This window comes from Fundulus heteroclitus, chromosome 18 (genome assembly GCF_011125445.2).
Source record: "Fundulus heteroclitus isolate FHET01 chromosome 18, MU-UCD_Fhet_4.1, whole genome shotgun sequence".
NCBI lineage: Eukaryota > Metazoa > Chordata > Actinopteri > Cyprinodontiformes > Fundulidae > Fundulus > Fundulus heteroclitus.
Genome location: NC_046378.1, coordinates 7,516,923 through 7,540,348, shown reverse-complemented (window position 1 = coordinate 7,540,348; position 23,426 = coordinate 7,516,923). Strand labels below are relative to the sequence as shown.

The window sequence follows — 23,426 nt, the reverse complement described above, 5'->3', positions numbered from 1 at the left end:
GCTCAGGATCCAGCCTTGGCACTGAATAGCGGAGTAGTTGTGCAGCTTATATTCTCTTCACATTCTTTATGTTATGTTGTGACAGAGCAGCTCAGTCCCTCCTGCAGGACATAATCACACATGTGAAGGCAAACACAGAGGTGTACATGCACAAATTCCTCTCCAGATTTTCCTCTCTGAATGTTAGATACAGCTTTACTACTCTACACACTCACTTTTCCTTTTTTGCAGCCCTTGGCGGGACCAAGAGCGCACACTTGGAAACGCTGGTATCCATTTTTACTTCTTCATCCACATTGATACGCGCATACATTCACATATGGGCACACTTCTATGCAGTACTCACCAGCTCACTAGCATCTCAGGGTTTGTGTTAAAGTGAGCATAGTGGTTCCGTTCATCAATCATCACTGCCGGCTTGTCTGTGCATGTGTGTGTGTGTGTGTGTGTGTGGGGGGGGGGGGGGGGGGGGCACAGGGTAAACAACCAGGTACACACACAAACTAACCTAACATGCATACAGCATTTTCAGAGTGCAGAAGGAAGCCAGAGTACCTGGAGAGAACCCTCACATGTACAGGGAGGACAGGTCGACTCCATGCAAAAAGACTGCATGATTGGGTAGTGGTGGCCTAGTGGTTGTAGCAGCACACTTGCATTCTGCATATGCTGCAAAAACCTACTTTAAACCCTGCAGACTGCCACTATGGGCCCCTGAGTGAGACCCTGAGCCACAGATTGTAAATTTGCCCACTGCTCAAGGGATGGGTGAAATGCAGACTACAAACTTTGTTGGAATGTACCATGAAAAATAAAGATTTCTTCCCTCTTCTTGTTCTATTGTTTCTGTATAGCTGATATAGGAAGTAGGGAGTAGCAGCAATCAGAATGTACCGTATTTTTTGGACCATAAGGGAAACTTGAAATCCTTAAAGTTTATCAAAAATTGATGGTGCGCCTTATAATTCAGTGCACCTTATATAAGCACTACGTTCTTACTGACCGTTTTAATGTGGTACAATGCACTAAAAAATCTGTTAAAATGTGTAAGTACGACTTTGCTTAGCAACGAAGCCGCTCCTCTTACTGTATATTCGGAGCATTACGGTACACTGTGTCACTACTTGATCAGCCCGGTAACAGGACCCCTGAGCAGTCTACAAGACTGCCTGACTGTAATGTCTAAACTAGAAGTGCATTCATGTAAGGCAGCCCACGCCCGGAGTACATGGTAGCAACAATATACCAAATAAGTTAATTAAATATAGAAGTTACGTTTGCTTTGGGCTTATGTTAGAAAAAGGGCAGTGTTGTCCAACTACTCTGTCCTCCCGGCAGAAACGATGGCTCTCCCTCTCAGCAGAGAGAGGTGTAAGGTGACCAGATTTGATTTCTCTAATAATAAACTGGGGACGTCCACTTGGGAAGAATATGTAATGCGCCTTATACTCCGGTGTGTCTTGTATGCGGACAAAGACACACATAGACACGTTAATTCACGGTACGCCTTATGGTCCGGAAAATACAATAATCCTTTCAAAACTGTTTATAGGTTGAAAACAAATGTTGGGAAACAAAGCTAGAGACAAATATTGATTGTTTTTAATAGTGTTTTTTTATAGGGTTGAATAAGTGATTTAATCGCACATCTATTAAATAATAATTGTGATTAATCACATTTCAAGTCTGCCTATAATAAAGATAATTTAAGAATTTGATTGGGTCGTCAATTCAGCAAAAGTGGCATTTCTTGTTTGCTTGTTTTAGTTTGACATACTTTTAAAAAGTTTTGAAATAAGCCATGGCTATTAGAAGTCCAATAATCATAGGTAAGAATGACATATGGTGTTATCTCTAACAGGCTTTTTTGCTTTCTGGTTTGTGTATAGCATTTGTTTTTGTTTTTTACTTTACAGCTTGCCTTGCAGGTAAATGATAAGCAAGGTGTTTTTTGTTTTTTTACCATCGCTAGCTTGACTGAAGAAACGGAAGTGTACACGTCAATGTATAAAAACAAGTAAAACAGTTATTGCAATAATTTAAACAGCTCTATTTTGTTTTAGGAGGTGTGTCAACAAGAAAAAATATTCAATTCTTCAGACTTTGCTTTTCCCATCATGTTTTTTCCCTCATTTTGGGATTCTGCAAGTTGCGTTTGGATGAGTGCTGGGAAGATGCCCTGCCACTGAAGACAACAAGAACAGTAGTTTTCAAACGAAATTGAGGTTTTCATGCAGCAGAAAGTGTTTTGAAATCACAGTCATCCCTGAGCAATGTCTCCCAGCCTTTCAAGGTCAGAACCAAAGCAGCATGAGGTGAGACGTGGTCACCAAAGTGTGAACAGTTTGCTGTTTAAATTTTTAAAATGCAATCTGGAAAACTTTGCACAGGCATTTTGTGAAAGTCAGACCATCCTAATTGCAAAGGAATTCATCCACTTTGATACTCGCTGTGAACTTTGAGATTAAAGTTTAATGTGAAAGTAATGCTTCCATCAGATTAATCAAATGATAAGAGATTAAATGTGGATGCTTCCTCATTTTTATTTTAGTTCTGAAAGTTTCTCTCTTTTTTGCTAGTACAGAATATTAAATAGATTTATTTTGCTATTTAAAGAGGACATATGCAAAATCCCCTTATAAGCCCTCCAGTACATTTTGTTTTTAGTCTGTCTAGGTACTGCATAGATGTCTTGGGTCTCGTCATAGTTCAAGCTGTTTTCTCTGTTCTCTAATGCGTTTTATGAACAATAGACCCTTTTCACAGTGACGTCATGCAACTTCCGTTCTGCGGTGAAGCAGGGTATCTTTACTTCCGCTTTCTCCGCGAGCAGTGTTTTTACATAGGGAATTCACACAGTCCCTCACCAATCTACCCAAATTTCGTTTGGGAGACGTGCACAGACTGGTACAAAAGCTTTCGGCCACACCAGCCTCCAAACTCGACAAAGATGACAAGTTCTTTGTGGAACAGTACCTTTTCGATTATGAAGGTAAGAGCTTTGTCTTCTTAGCTCTGTTGTTAGCATAGATGCTAGGATAATGGTAGCTATGCTACCAACAGGACTTTTGACATTTATTAGTTTTCTATTTCTCCATTATATTGCTACGCTAGCTTTATTGCTATATCAGCTTATCTGTTTCACAGCTTTTAGTCAATGAGTCACACCAGGGATATAGTTGATGTATAATGTTGAGCCTTTTCATACTTTGTTTTGGAACAGTGTCAATGCTGTTGGCCACTTGGTCACAGCTCTATGAATAAAAATGAGCAGCCTCATTCCCTCCCGTTTTTTTTTTTTTTTGTGTAGTATTTTACTGAGGTTGCAGACTTTTGCAGTATCCCTCAAAATTCCTCTGTGGGTTCAGTGTGTTTCTCAGTCTCGTCAGTAGATCTGGAGCCTCAATTAATAAAATAATTCTGCCCATTCCTGTTAAAACTGTGATAGTTTAGGACATCATAGACTGAGAAAGACGCTGTCAATAATGTTGCAAGCACACTGCATGCACACTAATAATCAGTTCACTATAGTATTTATGGATTATGCTGCTGTCGGGGCAAACCCCTTGTGTCCTATACTGTTATTTTTCAGGAACTGACCAAAAAAACATGGATTTAAAAAAACTTCAGACATCACACTTCATATATTTTAGTTATTTATTACATAGATACTTCATAGCAGCTCTGTCCATTTTACCTTTTACCTGTCCTGTTTATCCTGCTGCCTTGCTTCGGTTCCCCTCTGCCTTACAGAAGAGCCTGCTGCAGAGCTCTGGTGGGTTCTCCCCTGAACTGTCATGTCTCTGCCAAGCTGTGGACCCTGCTGCCTGTTCCTGGTTCCAAGAAGTCTCTCTCCGGGCCGTCAGCTCCTGCTAACACCATCACCCTGTTCCCGTGCAGTTCTACCTCGCTGGTTACATCACCCTCCATCCCATCAAACCTTCAATAAAGACTTTCATTTTAAGTCCCTTGTGTGTGGTTCTGGGTTCATCCATAGACAAATTAGACTTAGACAACTTTATTTGTCATTATGTATGCACAGAGTGCGTACAGAACGAAATTCCGTTTGCATACAGCTTGAGAATTACAGTAAATTACAGCAGTGATTTAACAGTAAACAATTGAAATGTAAACAATGCAGGAGAAAGAGACAGTGTGCGATCACAGTGTACAGGTGAGTATTTTTAAAAACCATTTGTATGTGCAGAAATTAATTAATTTCTCAGATTAATTTCCTTTCATTAACAGATTGATTTTGACAGCTCTAATAAAATTTTACGTGGTGAGCCACTGAAATTATGTTGGGAATAGCTAAATTAACTTATAACTCAATTATCTTTAAGAAAGAAAGATGGAGTTTAATTTGTTAAAGACCACTTGCAGAAACATAGGTCTCCTCGGAAGAGAAGTGCTGACTGCAGGCGTAAGTGCTGCCACGAAGGATTTTAAAATTTGGCCCCTCGTCTCTTCTTATTGCCGTCACCCAACGGGCTCCAGTCTCAGCATCAGCCGGGAAGTCATGAACACTGAGATATGGAAAGTTTTTTTTGTTGTTCGAACACTGTGGGACACTGCAGTAGCGGTTTCTCTGTGATTGTGCCATGCTTGGTGGATATGATGCTGCTGAGAGATGGACACAAGGGGAGAAAAAAATAGATTAACTATAATACTTTTTAAAACCTTTATTTAACCAGATAAACTCCCATTGAGATTAAGATCTCTTTTTTAAAGGTTGATCTGACTAAGAGGTCAGCAGCACATGTCATTACTAATACAGTATAATAAAACAATTTCAGGCTTCTACTTAAAATATACAGTATTTTGCACAAAAACTAAAAAAAAGTGCATTAATATAAGTGCAAATAATATTATGAAGAAAATTCATTATAATACACAGAAAATTCAGAAACAGAAGTACTGTCCAATAGACCCACGGTCATTTTTTTTAGGAATGAACAAAAAGATTCAAATGGAATAAGATCTTTTTAATTCAGTGACTGCAATTATATATATATAACACGTCACCATAATCAAGTAAAGGGAACAATGTAGCAGATAAATGTCTCTTTTTTCACTCAGTGAACAAGATTTATTTCTATAATAGCAAAGCTACAGTAATCATTTTATAACATCTACATCAGATTAATGACAGGTAAAGTAAGCTAACAAGCTGCTCCATGTTAGCTTTGATCTTCATGTTACTGTCCCGATCAAAGCATCTTTATAACAGCAATGATCGCTACAAATACAAAGGAAAATAAAGATAGTCAATGCGACACATTGTGGTCTCAGTCTTACCTTATGAAATCGCGCTGATTATCAGTGAAACACCTCTTCACCTCCCGAATTTTCTATGTAAAAGCATGTAGCCGGAAGTAAAGATACCCTGCTCCGCTTCAAAACGGAAGTTGAGTGACGTCATGTGAAAAGGGTCTATTACATCATGGTATTAGCTGCAAAGCTGCTAATCAAGGTCATGGACTTCTGGTTCACCAATTTCCCTAATCTCACATTTAATTTTTATTTTTTATTTTTTCAGAAGAAAAATAAAAAGCCAGATGCACCTACTTTGAAGAGAAAGTGGACAGGTACAGCATAACGTTAAAATTACAACAAATAATGCAACATTGGAGAACAGTAGGAGAACTCAGCAGATTTAAAGTCCAGTTGCTGTGAGGAAAGAAGAGGGAGACTATATATCGAATGGTTTGGTTTTTGTTGTCTAAAATGTGGTTGTTTTTTGTACCTAACACTTTAATCTTCCAACTATTTATTGTACTTGTCTTAGTGCAGCATACAAGTCCAGAAATAAATTCAGCCATAATCAAGTTAGAGGAAGTGCGAAGTAAGAACAAAATCTGTGTTTCATGTAAAGAAAAAAAAAAAGATCGGGGGAATTTTAACATAGTGCTCATAGAACTGGAATTAATAGCCCCATCTTTACTCTTAATATCCAGCTGTTCTGCACATTTAATATCCAAATAATAAATATCCTACAAGGATGAAGAAACCTTAAATATATTATCCATTAAGAATAAGTTTGTCAGTTTGATGTGATATTAACTGAAATTCCCTTTATCCATAGTTTTGCCAAGTTAAGACCATTACGAAACAACGTCCTTCTAATTTTTTCCAACATTTCAGAAGCATGTCTCTGTATCAAGGTTAGTATCTCTGTATCAATGGTGAAGGATAGCATTTTACTTTTACGGTTTCGGGGAAACCGCAGAGCTGCTCCCTGTTCTTTATTGTTGCATATCTATCATCTATCTAACCAGTTGGAGGCCAATATGCACAGAAATAAGTACAGATTTATAGCCACCTATTGAATTCACCAAATCCCCCAGGAGAGGAGGCTAAATGAAATGTGAATAGGACTCATTAGAGGCAATTTAAATGTAAGCCTCTGAATCACAACTATCTGGAAAGTGTTTATTGCAGCTGAATATTAAATGCAACGCACCCCAGCTGTTATGGAGCCCAATAACATGTGATGCACTGGCTAAAAGGATTACCCTCCACAAGGCTCGCCCACAAGAGCTCATTACCCCCAACCATTTCAACCGCAACCCTTACCAGGGATAATTTAGTTTTAAACTTCCCACATAGGATTTTTTATTCTTTTCTACTCTTGCGACCCTGCTGTTTTTGTCATTGAAAGATATCTTTCCATCTTCATGCTCACGTTCTTAACAGCCTCCCCACCTCCACCACCATTTTGTATGCCCCCCCATCCACTTCTCTGCTTTCTCCAGCTGCAGTGCTCCCTCTGAGTCATTCTTTTGCCTTGCGTGATTAGTCCATTTCAGAAGAGTTCTGCAGCGATTTCTTTCTGTATCCCTCCCCAGACTTTCCGCCTGGAATAGAATAGTTTTGGAATTTAAGAGATGGAGCTGTGAATGGTCTATAATTTTGTGAGGCTGTGTGTGTGTGTCCATCTTGCTCTGCGTCAGCAACACAATAGCACACGGCACAAAGACTGCATGTCTTGCTATCAGTTCTCTTTATCTGATATTACTTTATTTTTTTCACTCAAAACAGCAGAATTTCAATAAAAAAAAAATAAAAATCAAGGCCAGCTAAAAAGATAACCTGAACACCCAGGCTCAAAGGCATAGTTTAGATTTTTTTTGAAGGGTGGTTCTGTGGTTCTACAATATACGATTCATTATCGTATATTGTAGTCAAAGTATGTTGTCTAGATGGTAGTGTCTATAAAACTGAAAAGATCCTCGAAGTCGTTGAGAGTCTACCAGGTAGTGAGATGGTGACACCTGTTTTAGATGATTTTAGCAATTTGAAACAACTCAAACTTAAAACGTTCATATTCACGGCATACAACACTACACTAGCAGATAATAACGGCCTACTTGTTTGCCAAGAGACATTTGCTTACTTTAGGACCATTTTATCAGCTGGAAAATCGGTACTCTTTCTGCAAAGACAAGTTACAAATGGGAAGGCTGTGAATTTTTAAATTAACTATTCCCAAAGTCTGGATTTCAAACCGGATGAAACGTCAAGTTGGCCTGCTTTGGGAGGGGAACACCCACCCAAAGCAGAACAAAAAGAAGCAGAAATAAAATGGTAGCAAGGCTATATTTAAAAAATGCGAGGAATAGAAAGTACATATAATTGTATGACTATGTCAGGAGTAGAAGGATAAACTAGGTTAAAAAATAATTACTCAAGTAAAGTATAGATAACCAAAATTTCTTCTAAAAGTGTAACTTCGATGTAAAGTCATAACCCTGCCCACACACTCATTTTGAAAAATGCCACCAAGGTGAGCGTTTTTAAGAGAGAGTTTTAATTGCCACCAAAGTGGGAGTTTTAAGCATCACTCATTGGTGCATTGGTCAGGATGAGGGAAAGTGACCTGTTGAAACCTGGTGATTTTTTTGTATTTTGAGTTGGAGGATTTTTCCCCAACCTGAACACAGAGCTATGCTGACGAAAGCATGTACCATTTGAATTAATAGGAAAATTTAACTGCAATAGCAGATGTAATTGGATGTTAAAAAAAAATTAGTATGATATACAAGTGTATATATATATATATATATATACTGACAAGAGCACCTGAGTGAGACAGAGACAAAAGAAATTGTATGGCATAAGAGACTGGCCGGAGAGAAATTCAACAGAGATAGACCAGGAACTTGAAAACAGTACATTAAACAGAACATAAGTAATCATAAAGGCCTACACATACTCCACAACATCAGAGAAAATGTTTTTCTTTTTCTTTTTTTACCTGAGGCTGCAAGAACAAAGTTCTCACTTGCAAGTACATATATCATACTTTACTAGAAATGAAGTGTGTAACTTCAAGGAAGTCTTCATATGTCTCTCCCACTGCTGCACACCCACTTGATACATCTCGGAAAACCAGACAAGAAAAAAGTTCTATGTGCTTCAAAAACAAGCTGCAAGAACTCCCAAACCAGAGCTGCAGCAACAAAATTATGCCATTTTGTTATTCCGGCCCATTGCTGAGAGAACATTATCTGTTTTTGCGGAGTATGTATTGCACTTAATTCAATCTGAAAAACTCACAGAGAAAGAAATAGCAATTAGAAGGATTTTATTGACACATGGGTTGAGGATGGAGTAACGTCTTGGAAGCTAGATGAACTCAGCTACAACGGTGGAGAAGGGGTTGGGGGTGGGTTGAATCGGACATCTGATTCGAAATCCGACATGCAATTTGTTTGCGCTTGCTGGTTAGCAGGCTGAGACGTGGATTTGAAGTTGCTTTTAAGATGAGCGCAGGATGCTGATTGGCTTCATGGATGTGCGGTTCGTAGCTGATTGGCTCACATCAGAGGCGGATCGGACTCTGAATGGAGGCAGGCGATGAGTTTCTTCGATTGAACTTGCGCTTCAGCTTCATGTTAACTTTGCACTCGAGGAACAACATATCAGTCAATGTAAACAAATAACAACAACAAAAAAATTCTTATTTATATGTTGTGAAACATACAGTATTAACACGTCCCAACAACCTGTGTCACTAATCCTCATGGTAGGGAACCTGTGAAAGTCTTTGGGGAATGGGCATTAACTGCACAGAAGGTACTGCGCAGTCATTGTGACAAGGCAGGCCTTCCTCTGCCAGAAACAATCTATTGCTGTAATGTTTTTTTTTTTAAAATGTCTGTTCGGTATTTTAAGAAAGAAAAAATGGTAGCTGGTGCACGGCAGCTCTCACTATATTGAAGTGATCGTGAAAGTTTAGTCACAGACGTGCTTCAGGGGAGTCATTTTGTCCCAGATGCAGAAACATTATATACTAGACTTGGCTGCAATATGTCGAATGAGTTTAAAATCAAATGTCAAAGAACCTTTGAGATTTCAGCATAATAGCTTTGAACTGCTCTGAAGGATGTATTACACTTTCAAGTCAAAGGACTGTTTTGGTACTTGAAAATGTTTTTCCTCAAGAAGGGATTTCCCTGCAGACATTAATACACTTTTTTTTCTTAAATGAAAAGACATATAAGAGAAAATGGAACAGCCAAAAAGACATCTCATTCTTTTGTTGAATTCAAAGTTAATGTTAAATACACAAGTTTCCCCTAAGGCAGATATTCATCACGGCTTCTATTTAAAGCAAAAATACTACCATCTAGACTATTTAGTGGTAAAGATGAAGAAATTTCAGGGTATTCATGATACGGTGAAACATGGAAAACAGCCAGCTGTATGAGTGAATGGATGCATTAGTTAATGTGGAGTGGAAGAAAGAAACATTAACCTTCTCAGGGGAATGAGGCTGTATTGTACATTTCCACATTTTTCTTCAGACTTTACCTTATTTTCTTCAGGGCCCATTGCTCCCTCTGCTTTCTTGTACTCTACTTCTCTGCAATGTCAGGTGAATAGGCAAAGAAATATTTAGTAATATTTTGTGAGCTGCTATAAGGTCAGTCTTAAGGAAGGTATGACTAGCGAACACAGTTTGGATCTCCTCTATGAAGCCTAGTCCTGTTGCTTGAATTAATCCTCAGTGTTGTTATTGAGCCTTCATGACGGAATGAAGACAAGAACAGGGCTCGGTGGCCTTGCTGCGGCATTTACTATAAATTATCTCTTTGCAATGGAATTTCTTCAGAAGCATTTCCAGAGTGTTACAGAGTGTACATTTCCCTTCCAAACCATACACCTAAACAGTAGGTGTAGGTTTTGGTCATAAGGCATTGTGAAAATTGCCTTTTTTCTCCTGCCAATAATAAAGCAATGAAACACTTTTCAAGTTTTGGTTTCAACAACTTGTTCAAAGTAGAGATGGTTTAAATACAGCTTTGTGGCAGATTTCATTAGAATTCATCAGAGGGACATGTTTAAACCGTTTGTTGCTGTTATTTGATTAATATATCTTACAGCTAATTCAAACTCAAAATTATTGTCTTTTTCTTACAAAATTATCATATTGAATAATACCATTGAAAAAATACTTTATTACACAAATATTATGTCAAGCTAAGCTTAAGGACTACATAACCATGGGGAAGACTGCTGACTTGGCAGTATTCAAATCAGCAGCAAAAAAGAGGCCATTTGGCACATAGTCACTCGCTACGTTTACATGTGCCAAACTGATCACAATGAAATCAGTTTGGATTGTAAAAGAAAATAATAATCTGAATACATTATTTATATGGGCACAAAATCCATTAATCTGACATACTTTTACATACACCAGACTTTATTCAGAATACAAGCACTGTGACGTGCAGATTTCTCAAATTTCCCTAAAAGCCACCATAATTTTTCTTCCACCTGTGCCGAAAAAAGAAAGAAATTGTTTAAAACTTTAATGAACAGTCATATACAAACAAACGCATAAGTGTTCCTTCTGTATCTCCTGAGCACCCAGAATGGATCCGTACTTGGTTTTAATAATAGTTTAGATGTTACTTGCACTCACTAATAAAGCTACAGGTTCAACAACACATGTTGTTGGTCTTCCTGCATTACAGGATGTGAGACATTGGACACACATGCACAGTCAGAAAAGCTGTACGGTGTTGCTGATTTCATTTTCCAGCTGGACATGACACGACCTGATTAACAAAAGCATATTTCTTTATATTATATTGATTAATGTAACATGGTTCACATTACTTATTGTCAAAAGCAGTCTCTGTGGGTGTTCCCAGTGAAGTATGCCGAACCGACTCTAAAATGAACGATTTCCATAAGTCTGTTAATGTCTCCAAATCCAAAGAAAAAACAGAGCAACTGTGGAAAAAAATGCCATCTTCTATAGTTGCTTTTTGCAGCTCTTCAGCTTCTACAGACTATATTTAAACACGTCAGTAATGTTAAAAAATAAACAACATGGTGTCTTTGTAGTTTAGTTTACTGATTTTTTTTTTTTTTAAAATTCAAAGAATAAAAAAGAAAGCACAAACACGCTCATCACTCAGTAACAACTTCTGAATCAAAGATTGTAATTAATGCAAACTAGCGGCTACCGGGAACAATTATGCATCCGCAGACTGAGAGAAATGCTGGATTTAAAATTTTCCAAAAAGCTAGTTATTTGTCAAGTTGAAAAGATCCGTTTTCCATTCACTGAACATTTGTTTTCTATGCCTCCCTATTCATAAGCTCAGCACAAGCTTTGGCTCTAAGTGGTATTTTAGGAGTGCAAATATTTTGGTGGAAAAGTAAAATGAGTCAGTTCAAATGTGCTTACTTTCTAAAATGTCAGTGTTTAGAGTCACGGTAATGTTGATGTTTACTAATTGGCTGTTCATGCGACAACAAGGCCTTGGCATAGGAAACTTTCCTTTAAATAAATGTGCAAACATTTATTCTAAATTACCTCTGTTGACTATCCCAATATATCTGTGACTAAAGTGGATAAGTCATCCCATACGATCCCCGCTGTGTAGTAAATTCTCACTATTTAGTGTTTGCCCTAATCCTGGCTATTAAACAACTAGTAGAATCATAAAAATTGCATGATGCATCATTTACATTCACTTGGTGCCTTGTCGTTTAATTGCCACTGTTCAGAGAGTCGTTGTTTAACACCATAGACATGGTGCTGAAAGAGGCTTCCCAAGTCTGCTGCTGGCAGAGAGCTAACCAACTGGGCTTATAATACTGATAATGTGTGAGTGTGGGAGAAAGACACAGTCTCTCTTTTCTCCATGTCACTATGCCTTTCTATCTCAGTCTGAGGAAGATGCACACATGCCCATGGAGGCTTACACTCTGCTGTGTAATTCCATCAGCAAGGGCGGCAAGCACAAGCGGAGAACATCTGCTGAGCAAGACAAAGCCAAATCCTGACCGCTGGGAGATGGTGACCACAGACATGGCCCATATGGACAGGCCACCGCTTTTCCAACAAGGCCTAATAATGATTGATAAAAAAAAAGCAGCTACAGAGGCGTCTGTGCATTCTTAATTCACCAGAGAGGCCCAGTTGGAGCCAAATGAGCAAATAAGCCCTGATTTCATTGCTGCTGATGATCACATTTACCTGCCAGTTTAATTTAGAGCAGGTTGCACATTAAGTGGGTCCAGATTTTGCTCTGTCTGCAGTGGAAAGGGAAAATGACCGTAATTGGGATGATAATATGATACTTTTGTCTCTGAAACTCTTGTACTGTTACTTTCGTTTCATCTTTTCCTGACAGAGGTCAGTAATTCTACTTTTTGCTCTTGGTCAGAGGAACTGTAACAAATCCTAATTTCACTCAAGGCTCAAAACAATAAGTAAAATTTTTCTTTGTAAAATTAAAGAAAATTATGACATTTTTTTTTGTAAATTCCTTCTCACCCAGTCTCTAGCAGCATATATAAGTACTGCAGTTAGACACTCTAGCAGGAAGAAAATGTTTGAGATGTACAATTTGATAAAAGGCAGTGCTTTTTCTCCCCCCGACCCTGACTAACAGTTTATGTTGCTCCGTGTTCTATAACTATATATTATCAATGCTGTTGTCACAAAATACTAAGTTAACAATTTTCTGCACAGAGACTTTTTCACAGGTTTCTAATTTTCTGAGACACTGAATTTTGGGTCTTCATCATTTAAGCCCTAATCATCAAAATTACAAGCAAAAGCTCTAAATAGATCACTCAGTGTAATGATTTCACTTTATGAAATGACTGACAAAAAATATTGTAATAAAAAAATGATCTTCCTGTAGTGTTGCCCTTTAAAAATATTTTTGTAATAATTTTGTGTATCTTTTGTGAAAAATACATGTGGTATTTACCTCTTCCTACAATCAATTGGATGCTTTGCATCAGCAAACTGAGAGATAGGCTTTGTTTGTTATCATGCATTCTTACATCTGTTCCATAAGCTTGACAGTTTCACTGTCAGGTTGAGTCATTGCATTGCAAACCTGACAACCCATATTCCTTTTATCATTCATACTCAAGTTGAAATGTTTGATCACATGCCAATGGGAAATATTCTCTTCTGTATAGGTACACAAAGAAAACCATATCTTGATCATTTAGAAACTGATTTTTAGACACTGTCTTTGTACGAAGAAACCACTGTAACAGTCCAGTGATTGCTCTTTTATTGTTTTGTCTCTCCATATTAACCATCACTGCAGTATACTCGCTAGTTATTAGTTATTGCCTTTGGCAGGAATGATTAAATATTTCCCCGCAGTTGTGTATACAACAAGATCATTCTTTGTATGCAACCTGTAGCTTTTATTAACATCACTGTAGTGATGTGAATTTTAAAACACTCCACAACCGTCCTTTAGAAACCTGTTGCTTGTCTGTCGTGGACAATGTTCATTTTGATTTCATTTATCCCTTCTCATAAATTTGTCAGTGTTGCCCCACAATCACAATGGGGTGCAATATAAACCTTCAGCCTGACCAGGAGATGGCTAAACTCCTCCCGGCCAGTAGGTGGCTCATTCGCGCTCAGTGGTTTTTGTTCCAACCTTCAGTTGCCAGCCAGTTGCCGGGTCCTTTCGATAGCATTAGTAAACATTTAACTTACCTGTCCAGAAGAAAAGCGGCAACTTCTGCGTGGCTTCTGAGTCCCTTTGCTTCCTTAAGTGGGCACCAGTGCTTAAATGCTTGACTGGCGTTCACCCTCCTTTTTCGGTTTGCTTGAATTTGAGAAATGTAACGGCAAAGAGAAGCAATTTCTCGGCGCTGTCACAGCGCTAATATGACAACTCCTGAGCTCCGTCTCATGTGACTTCAGCCTACTATTCCTATTGGTGCGAAATCCTTTCATGTCGATGTTGGTTAAAGTCAATATTTATATATTCTGGACCTGTCTAAATTTATTTAAAAAAAATATCTAATATCTATTTATTTTTCAGTATATTTAATATTTTATTCTGCACCACTATAGACGTTCTGTGGATGTATTATTTTTTTAAATAACTGTTTTGATAAAGTTGTAGCTATGACCTTTAAGCCAATATACAGGGAATGTTATGTGTCAGAGTTAAATAAAATAATTATCATTACCTACCAGTGTAAACTATCAGATGACCCTAGACTGCCCCACAGTCTCTAAGGACATCCCAGGTGGCATCCCAGGAGTTATTTAAATGCATGAGCCCTCAATCTGCACATTATTTCATATACGTGTCTACCTCATGCAACCACTGGAGATACATTTCAACTGGAAATAGTATCTTCATAATAATGTTGATGTGTTGATGTGGTGTTTCTCTCCTGTGAAATCCAAAGACTGCATGTTAATGAGGACCTCCTGTAAGATACAGCTCAGACATGCTTGTTTTTGCAGATTGTGCTCCTACCCTTCCGCTCACCCACACACAAGCACAGTGTACTGCATGTTTTCACTTACTTCAGGTGGTTTGACGGTGTGTGTACTCCCATATTCCTGCATAATATAATTAGACTTGCAAACTATCTGAGTAGCTGGTTAATGAGCTATTCCTGTGGGAGGTTTGTTTCAGTGAGAACGACCACTAAAAATGTAAATATTGAAATGAATAGGACACATCTTTATGACCTTATTAACACTTTTCATGTTGTAATGTGTAGAACCAAGGTTTATCACTTCACACTGAACATCCTCATCTTCACTGGGTAGGTTGTGTGAAAGGTGTACTTTATTTTTCATAAATAAAGATACCAGTGGCAAAATTAATATAAACCTACCTTTCATCATTTAGGGCAGGGACATGCCCAAGTTGAGTCCTCCAGAGCTACTTTCCTGCAACATTTAGACACATCTCTTCTCCAGCACACCTAAATCGAATGGCTGAATTCCCTCAAAAGCGTGTCATTCGGCTCTGCAGAGGCCTGGTAACAAGCCATTTATTGTATGTGGGTGTGCTGGAGAAGGGATACATCTAAAAGCTCCAGAATAGTGTTTTTTTGAGTACTGGACTTGGGCACTACTGTTTTAGAATAATACATAAAGGTATAACTTGAAACTACAGTAGAAACCAGTTAATTACATTGTATAAAAGGGACTTTTTTTTCTTACTGATTAGGCTTTTTTTCCCCCTGTTTTGATCTTAGGATTGCAAGAAATACTTTGAGTTTTCCAGTGGTAAAATGAGTGTCAGATTTCTCTGACCGTCTTTCACAGTTGAAGCCAGATGTTTACATACACTGAATAGAAAGACATATTCCCTCAAGGCCTTACAGTCTAATATTAAATCAGCAGAAACATTGCCTGCGTGAGGGGAGATGGCATGTCTACAATTATTTCAGTTTGTTAAATGCCAGACTTATAAGCAAAATAATTACCTAAATGTTTTGGTTTTATTTTTCATCCGACTTTCATCAGATTCAGAAGTTAGCCTACATAACCTTCTTATTTGGTAGAATTCCTTTACACTACATGCCTTGGCTAAAATCTTTTGAGTTTCTTTCCACCAGCATTTCAACAACAAAGTTAATGGAATATTATGGTGTCAGGTTTGTAGGCCGCCTTGTTTGTAAATTTAAAATAATTCTGAAAAAAAAACAAAAAACATCAAATATCGCAACAGTTACTACACCTCAAATAGGAGTAGCAAACAGAGTAGGGAACAAAACTGGGAAGAGAAGGTCCCCAGGGAACTGTTACCTGTGTCAAATAAGAAACAGCTGTTGAGATGCGCTAATCAATCTTTCATGTAGACCGGTTTTTCACATGTTTGTTTCATAGTTGCAGATATATGGTCAATGGCATCTCTAAAGTAAGTAAATAGGTATATTTCTTATTTATTGTGCATATGTTCCTGCATTATATGCACCAGTCCTTTTTTCACAAAGACAAGAAACACTTTACCAAAATACTTCACCTTATTAGCAGAATTAGTATTCCTCTTTCTTTGCCATAATTTTTTTAAGTGGCCAACTAACTGTTGCTACAAAAAGTGCACCCCAAGTTGCGAATGTTCTTTCATTCTTCCAATTCTCTTGTGACCTTTTCCAGTGTGAAAAAAAATCAAAGTATGCATTTGAAAATGTTGGCATATACCTGACTGCAGATAGCTGCCTTCAAACTTTTATGTTCGTTCGGAATGTGTACATAACATTCTTAGAAAGCTTTACCTAATCCTTGAGATTCAGTCAAAATGTTGAGTCCTGACCCTAGGCGCTGGCTCTCTTATGCTGGGAAAACATTTGCAGAGCTGCTGTTTAGGGATGTTTGTGCATTCCTTACAGCAATGAATTTAATAAACAGTATTTTTCAACCCGTGTTTGAGTGCCCTACCAACCAGTAAATGTGAGAAATGCTTTATTTTAATTTAATTTTTTGCATTGTTTTACTTAAAGTAAAACAAGATGTTGGAGTCTGTTTTAGCCGTTAAACCTATCTAGTCTTTTCTGAAAGACAATGAATAAAATGTACCCAAATATTGAACCTTACAATGTTCTAAAACACTGGAAGGCTGACACATGCTGTTGTTTTGTGCATTTGAAATACCTTTATTTCTCTACATACTGAAACTCACATGTAATTTGAGTAGTTTCCTACAGTTAAGTATACATCAGTTAACATCAGGAACACTGTTGCCAACTCCTCTGCAAGGAAAGTGACTATTGGCTATCCTAAAAGTCAGCAGAAGTTACTAGATGACAACATAAATGAATCTGCATATTTGGTCATGTAATCCAGGCTGTATGAATGAGAATCAATATCACTTTTGGCAAGACAAAAAGTGATTAAAAACCCTTTATGAAATATTTTTTTGAATTTAATACTTTGCCTGAATCCACACTACATATATACATGTTTTATAACCAAGATCTGGGGCACCTACTCCAGCTTTAAAAACACTTTGAAACATTGGCTGAAAACTAACTAGTGGTGCATTCATATATAGTTTATTCTGTCTACTAGTTAGGGTGTCCTATCTTTTTTGTAACTTCTTGTTTTTTGTATCATGTGTTATATAGGTGATGTTTGTAATATTCTCTGCTCTTTGTTTTGTGGGATACTTTTTGTTCTTACCTGCCTTAGGACAACGGATCAAAATTTGCTGTTGTGCTAACTCCAGCATATTTAAATTAATGCTTACTACTGATAGGTTGATTAATGTGCATTGTTCTAATTTAAATACATAAATGGAATTCAATAAAATAATATGAAATCTATTTATACACATACACTTACAGATATGTATATACAGAAACAATAAATAAAACTACTATGCACATCCTGCCCCTTGTTCTTATCTTTTCCCTGAACAATGCTTTTTCTGCTTTAGATTGTGGTTTGCCTTTTTTTTCTGTTACTTGTCTGCCTGTTTTTTATGTCTTGTTTTTGCCCACAAACTTGAGGAATAACCTTTATTCTAATTCTGACAAGTGATTCAAGTTAGAGCAGGGATTCCCAAAGTGTGTGGTGCGCGAGCTGCTGCTAGGGGGTGCGCGAGTTGAAAAATGTCTGACAGTGATTTTCCCCACACCATAAAGACGTGCAAATAAACATTTCCTTTGTAAAAATTAAAATCAAAAACTGTAAATTGAATAAATAAATAAAAATGTATTCACACGAAAATCTTTTTGTTTTGTTCTACGCTTCATTTTAATAAAAAATAGAAGAAGTGATTTTTCTTCCACGCATTGTACTGTATATGCACACCAAGCTTATGGCCTCTACTTTATTCATTCTCGCAAATATGCTCAATTGGCTGAATTTGGGTAAACTGTCAGGTGAGACATCTAAGGTCTAAAGTTAGTGATGAAGGAGGAGAGGAACCAAGAGAGAGGAATCGGAGGCAACAGAGGAGAGAATTGCAACGAATCCGGGAGAAGAAAACAAGCGAGAATCAGAAAATGCCTCTTTCTCTCTCCTCTCACTTCACGTCGTTTACGTCTGTGGAGGAAAAATTGAGACTCAGTCTCTCTATCCGTCGCGCTGCACCTACAAACAGTTTCTGCTCATGGTGCCGTGACTCTGAACCGGTGACAAGCCCGACTGCAGCTGGGGGGGGGGGGAGAGATTGGTGTTGGACGCGGTTTCTTGACTATGCTCCCTCAAGACAGTAGCTACAGAATGAGTGGTACTTTCAGGTGAACTCAACAAAGTCACTAACTATCACAGAAAAAAGTCACTAGATTTTTCACTAGTAGCTCTCTCTCCATACAAAAAAGTCACCAGAGGGGTCTGAGAAGTTGCTAAATATAGTGTTAAAGTTCCTAAGCTGGCAACAGTGACCAGGAATGCAAAAATTATGGTCTTAAAACAATACCTTACATTGCAACATGATTCAACGGCAGAAAGGAAGTTTAATTAAGCATTTGGTCATCACATATACAATTGTGATTATTTCATACAGAGTTCTGAAAAACATCTCTTCTATTTTTTGCATTTTTGACATAAAATTGTTTCAGTGGTCTAGAAAAGTACAGCTTACATCTCAGCAGACCTCACATATCCTGCACATAAACTGTTTAGACTTTCACCTTCAGGTGAATGCTACAGAGCTCTATTTTCTAAAACCAGCCACCACAGAGACAGTTCCTTCCCCCAGGCTGTCAATTTGATGAACACAGTGAACAGCTCACAACCTGAGTTGTCAGCAACACTGCTGTGAAACAAAATAAGCATATTTGCACAACCAAAATCTCCTTTTTTTCCTTTTGATCGCACACCACAATAAAACACTTTTGTGCGTACTGCTGCTTATATACTGCATTTTTACCTAATGTCTGAACGTTGTGAGAGCTGTAACCAAAGTCAAATTCCTTGATTGTGCACATAATCATGGCCAAAAAAGCTGATTTTGATTTAGATAATCAAACACATTTTAATATCAAACAAAAATAACTTAGGTCTGTACAAAATGCACTTTTCAAATGATTTAATTTATCAATGGAAAAAAAGTAAACCAATCTGATTCTATATGAAAAAGCAATCTCTCACAAACCAAATAACTGATTGGGCCAACACTGGTGGCAACCACCGGCAAAAAGTGTTTGCCATCACATCATTGTGAAGTAATTTTAACACACTATTTTTTTGCAGCATTGTCTGAATTCAGGTTATGGTCGCACCACATAATCATTATCAGATAGAAGTCCAGACTTTGATCAAACCACTCTTAAACCTTAATCTGGTTAATCTGGTTTTGAGACTTTGAATCACTACCTTGCTCCACAATCCAAGTGTACTTGACCCTCAGTTTACTAACTGATGTTGAGGCATTCTTTTTAGGATTTTAAGACTAGAAGACATGGTGCTGTTTTCTGTATTTGAAATTCATTTTTAACAGTTTTGTAAATGCTGAAACTCACAGTGGTCAAGTGAAATGGTGTCAGTTAATACCGATAATGCCAAAACAGCTGTCTTAAAACATTGTTTTGCATTTCAATATGTTTCAGCAACACAAAGAAAATGTTTAAGTTGCTTGTAATTCTGCATTTATTCAGGACAGTAATACCTATTATTATCTATTTATATGTAAATGAATATTATAATACGTATTAATCTTATTAAGAATTTTGGGAATACTGCCACGTTTGCTGTCATCTAAAACTTTTGGAGGCTGACTCAGATATGCCAACTTAATAAACGCATGACGGCAGTGAAGCTTTACAATGTTATAAACAGACATAAACATTTAAGTGCATCAAGGAGCATAAATGGGTGTTTATTCCAGTGTTTACTACATATAAAACACAGAATGCTAAAAGGTACTCAACAAGACCCCACATAAAAGGATTTATTTTAATTATCAACTGATAGTAAATGAGTGCTACGGAAGAATAAGCTTGCCCCTGGCTAAGATCTTCCTGCTCAAAAGAACACCGTATTTGCATTTAAATCCAAACTATTACTTGAATATTTTCCCCAACTCTATTATTGTCCTGCTGCCTTAAAATTCCCAAGAGAATTACACTTTTAGGCCCTTTATGAAAATTGGTATTCCTCAAAACTGAGTTTTGAGTCCAGAAAAGAAAACAAAGGAGCAAATGGCACCATCCGTCGCACTAAAGTGGTTAAAGATTATTTCACTGCCCTTAGTTTGGGTTACCAGAAATGTCACAATCTATTTGATAGAGGTCCTTCCAAAAATTATTTTTAAAAGCACGATCTTCCACCTCTCAACATAGGTCACTGCTGGTCCCCCAGGGCTTTCATTTTCCGGATTCTTATATTCAGCTACTTCACCTAAAAACACAAAATGCCACATGCACACTAGCTTTCTGTTAGGATGGATTCCCACACAAAACTACTGATCCTTGCTAGTTTAATGCACAGATCCGTTGTCATATTTCACTCTCTATTTACTTTATAGCAGCCATAATTGATGGTGGTACAGTTTCAGTGTCTTTTATTGAACATAGTCTAAGTTCATTGTATAATAACATCTAAAAACTACTGCAATTCATGTTGAAACTTTTCCTGAAACTGCAGACTAAGCATAGAGGATGGATGTAGACACAGTTGTAAATAATCCATAGAGTCGCATGTTTCACATATTGGGCCTCCACATGAAGTCTATGAATTATGGAATTGTGTTGAATTCCTAATATTCCAAGACGTTAGTCGCTTTCAACGCACAACAGCATCAGAAAATGTACTTTCCTGTGAAACAAGATTGAACCAGCGGGTGAGAGTCATACATATCTCGAGAGAGCAAATGTACATCATTTATTAAAACGTATGCCCTTTGCTTACCATCTGCTTACTCTTAAAACTATGTGCAGTCCAACAAATTATGAAAATTCAATAAAATTTTATCGATATAGCGCAAATTCACAAGACATGTGAGATGTGACATTAGGCTGAAAAATGTGCTTGTTCAGCTGCAAGTGTAAAAAAGATTTAACATGTTCATAGCGAAGGAAAAGTTATAAATGCTGCACGTTAAGCAGTGATTTACTAAAAAGGGACCAAGCCAGAACTCTAGTCTTAGGAACGACACTGAAGATTATTTGGTTTTTCTAAAAAGGGCTGCTGAAACAGTAAAGAGAGTAAACCACTAAGGAATAAATCAGTCCAATTAGCTGCTCTATTTGATACCTTTCTATTCTTAGATATATAAAAAAAACACATTTCCATTGCTTTCCAGCCAATGGGGAGACAACTTATAGGAGCAATAATCAATTTTTCACCACTAGGCGGAGCTTGAGCACGGTCTGTAAACCAAAACATGATGTGTATCGAGCCACACCTCACTCCATCTCTGCTTCAGCACTCAGCACCCATTTCCCCTTCACACCCGTCGGCTCGTATGAGCCTATTTGCAAAGGATAAATACACAGCAGACCAGAATCACCCTTCAGAGGAACATGTCTAGTGAAGAATTAAGTAAATCATACGTTTATGATGCTGTTTGCAAGAGAATATTTTGATTCGATGGGCATGCTCAGATCCCATTGTGTGCCCGGCAGTGGCATTTTATGGGCAGGGAGTGGGTAAGCCCTGAGTTGAAGCTGTTCACGGGTACATACTCGCATGCGCCGCCGGCCCGGCCATGTAAACAACAGATTAGAGAACAACAGAGATGGTGTGTGACATTTAACCATAGTCCATCTGAAAAGATACGTTCTATACAAAACTATTTTTAAGTTCTTTCTAAAATAATGACATTTTGCTTAGTTATCCTTTAGTTAAAAAAATCCTTCACACCATGAGCGACTGATGACACTGGGGATGTTTCATAGTTTATGATTTGGCGCAAAATCAAAGGACTATTTAACTGTTTTCAAGAACTCTATAAAGGATCTGACACATTTTGGCTCATCAGACCTCAACTGGATTTTTCTGAGATTAAATGAATCATTCAAAAACAATTAAAAATGTATGAAACATACATTAAATCAGTAAAATCACAAAGCACACATAAAAGCAGAATTTATACACAAGTCAAATGTAAGCATTTTCCAATTAAGATCCATTCTTGTGGATTCTTTTGTTTCTGATAAGTTAGATAAAATTTTTTGTCTTGGTGATATTCACTTTGCAAGTAGAGAGGGTGTAGTTTTGTTGTATAAGGGTGCTATAAGTGGGGTGGGTTCTCCTTGGGTACAGACGTTTAAAAACAGTGGGTGACTTCTACAGCAAGATAAAAAGCAATCTAGAAAACAAATCTATAAAAAAAAAAACTGCATCCTTTGTCACCTGACTGATTATTTCTGCTGTTTCATGCCCAAATGTTTCTCACAAACTTCCTCACAAGTTTAAGTGCTTGGAGTCTATGCGAAATCTTTCAATCACCCATATGGAAAGCTTTTAGAAAGCCGCTGAGGCTTGTTAGTAGGCTGAACATCAAAGAAAGCTGGTTTTAATCAGAATTTCACAAAAAATAAAGCAGCTACTGCCAGCCTTTTTCATTGGCAAAAAGCTGCCTTTTAAAATGACTTTATAGTCGATATGAAGGTATTTAAATCCATCATTGTCTGTATATGATGTAGATGTTTTTTTCAATAAATATTATTGAATTATTGCCAGCAGAAAATTTGCAGTTGAGCTCAAACTGCAGTCTCAGTTGCTCTGCCAGGGTCCATGGCCGCTGCTTTGGACAAAAGCCCTTAATGGAGCCAGGTTTCTTCTCACTCCACAAGGATGTAGCCTTTCCCCATCATCGCTGTGCACCATTTCTGTTCCATTTCAATACGTTTCTCTCCTCGGCTCCATGAGAATAAATAAATAGGAAAAAAAGGATTTTTTCTAATTATCTCATTTGAAAAGCAGCACACACTCGTTCAGGGTATGATTGTGATTTCTAGTAGGTTTATTGTCCATGAAATTGCATATAATGAAAATTTGTCAGTGGCTTATGCTCTGATTGTGTTTCTCGGGGCCGCAGAGGCAGACTGAATTAGAGTCGGGATGGTGGGGAGCCAGGAAGGATTGACGTGTGGCGGTGGAAGCAAAGAGGGTTAGAGTTTAGCATTCGGTTGTCTGTGTCAGGTCAGAATGTCGCTCTTACATCTCTGATCTAAATGAGAAGTAAAAGACATCTCTTTGGCAAAAGCAAGCAACATTA

At 37.6% G+C, this 23,426-nt stretch overlaps 1 protein-coding gene across 1 annotated transcript in view; it reads left to right on the top strand.

The window, feature by feature from the left end:
• Positions 1-23,426, top strand: part of LOC105933220 (limbic system associated membrane protein) — a gene marked incomplete in the record, with an annotated part of 539,059 nt that overhangs the window by 179,583 nt on the left and 336,050 nt on the right.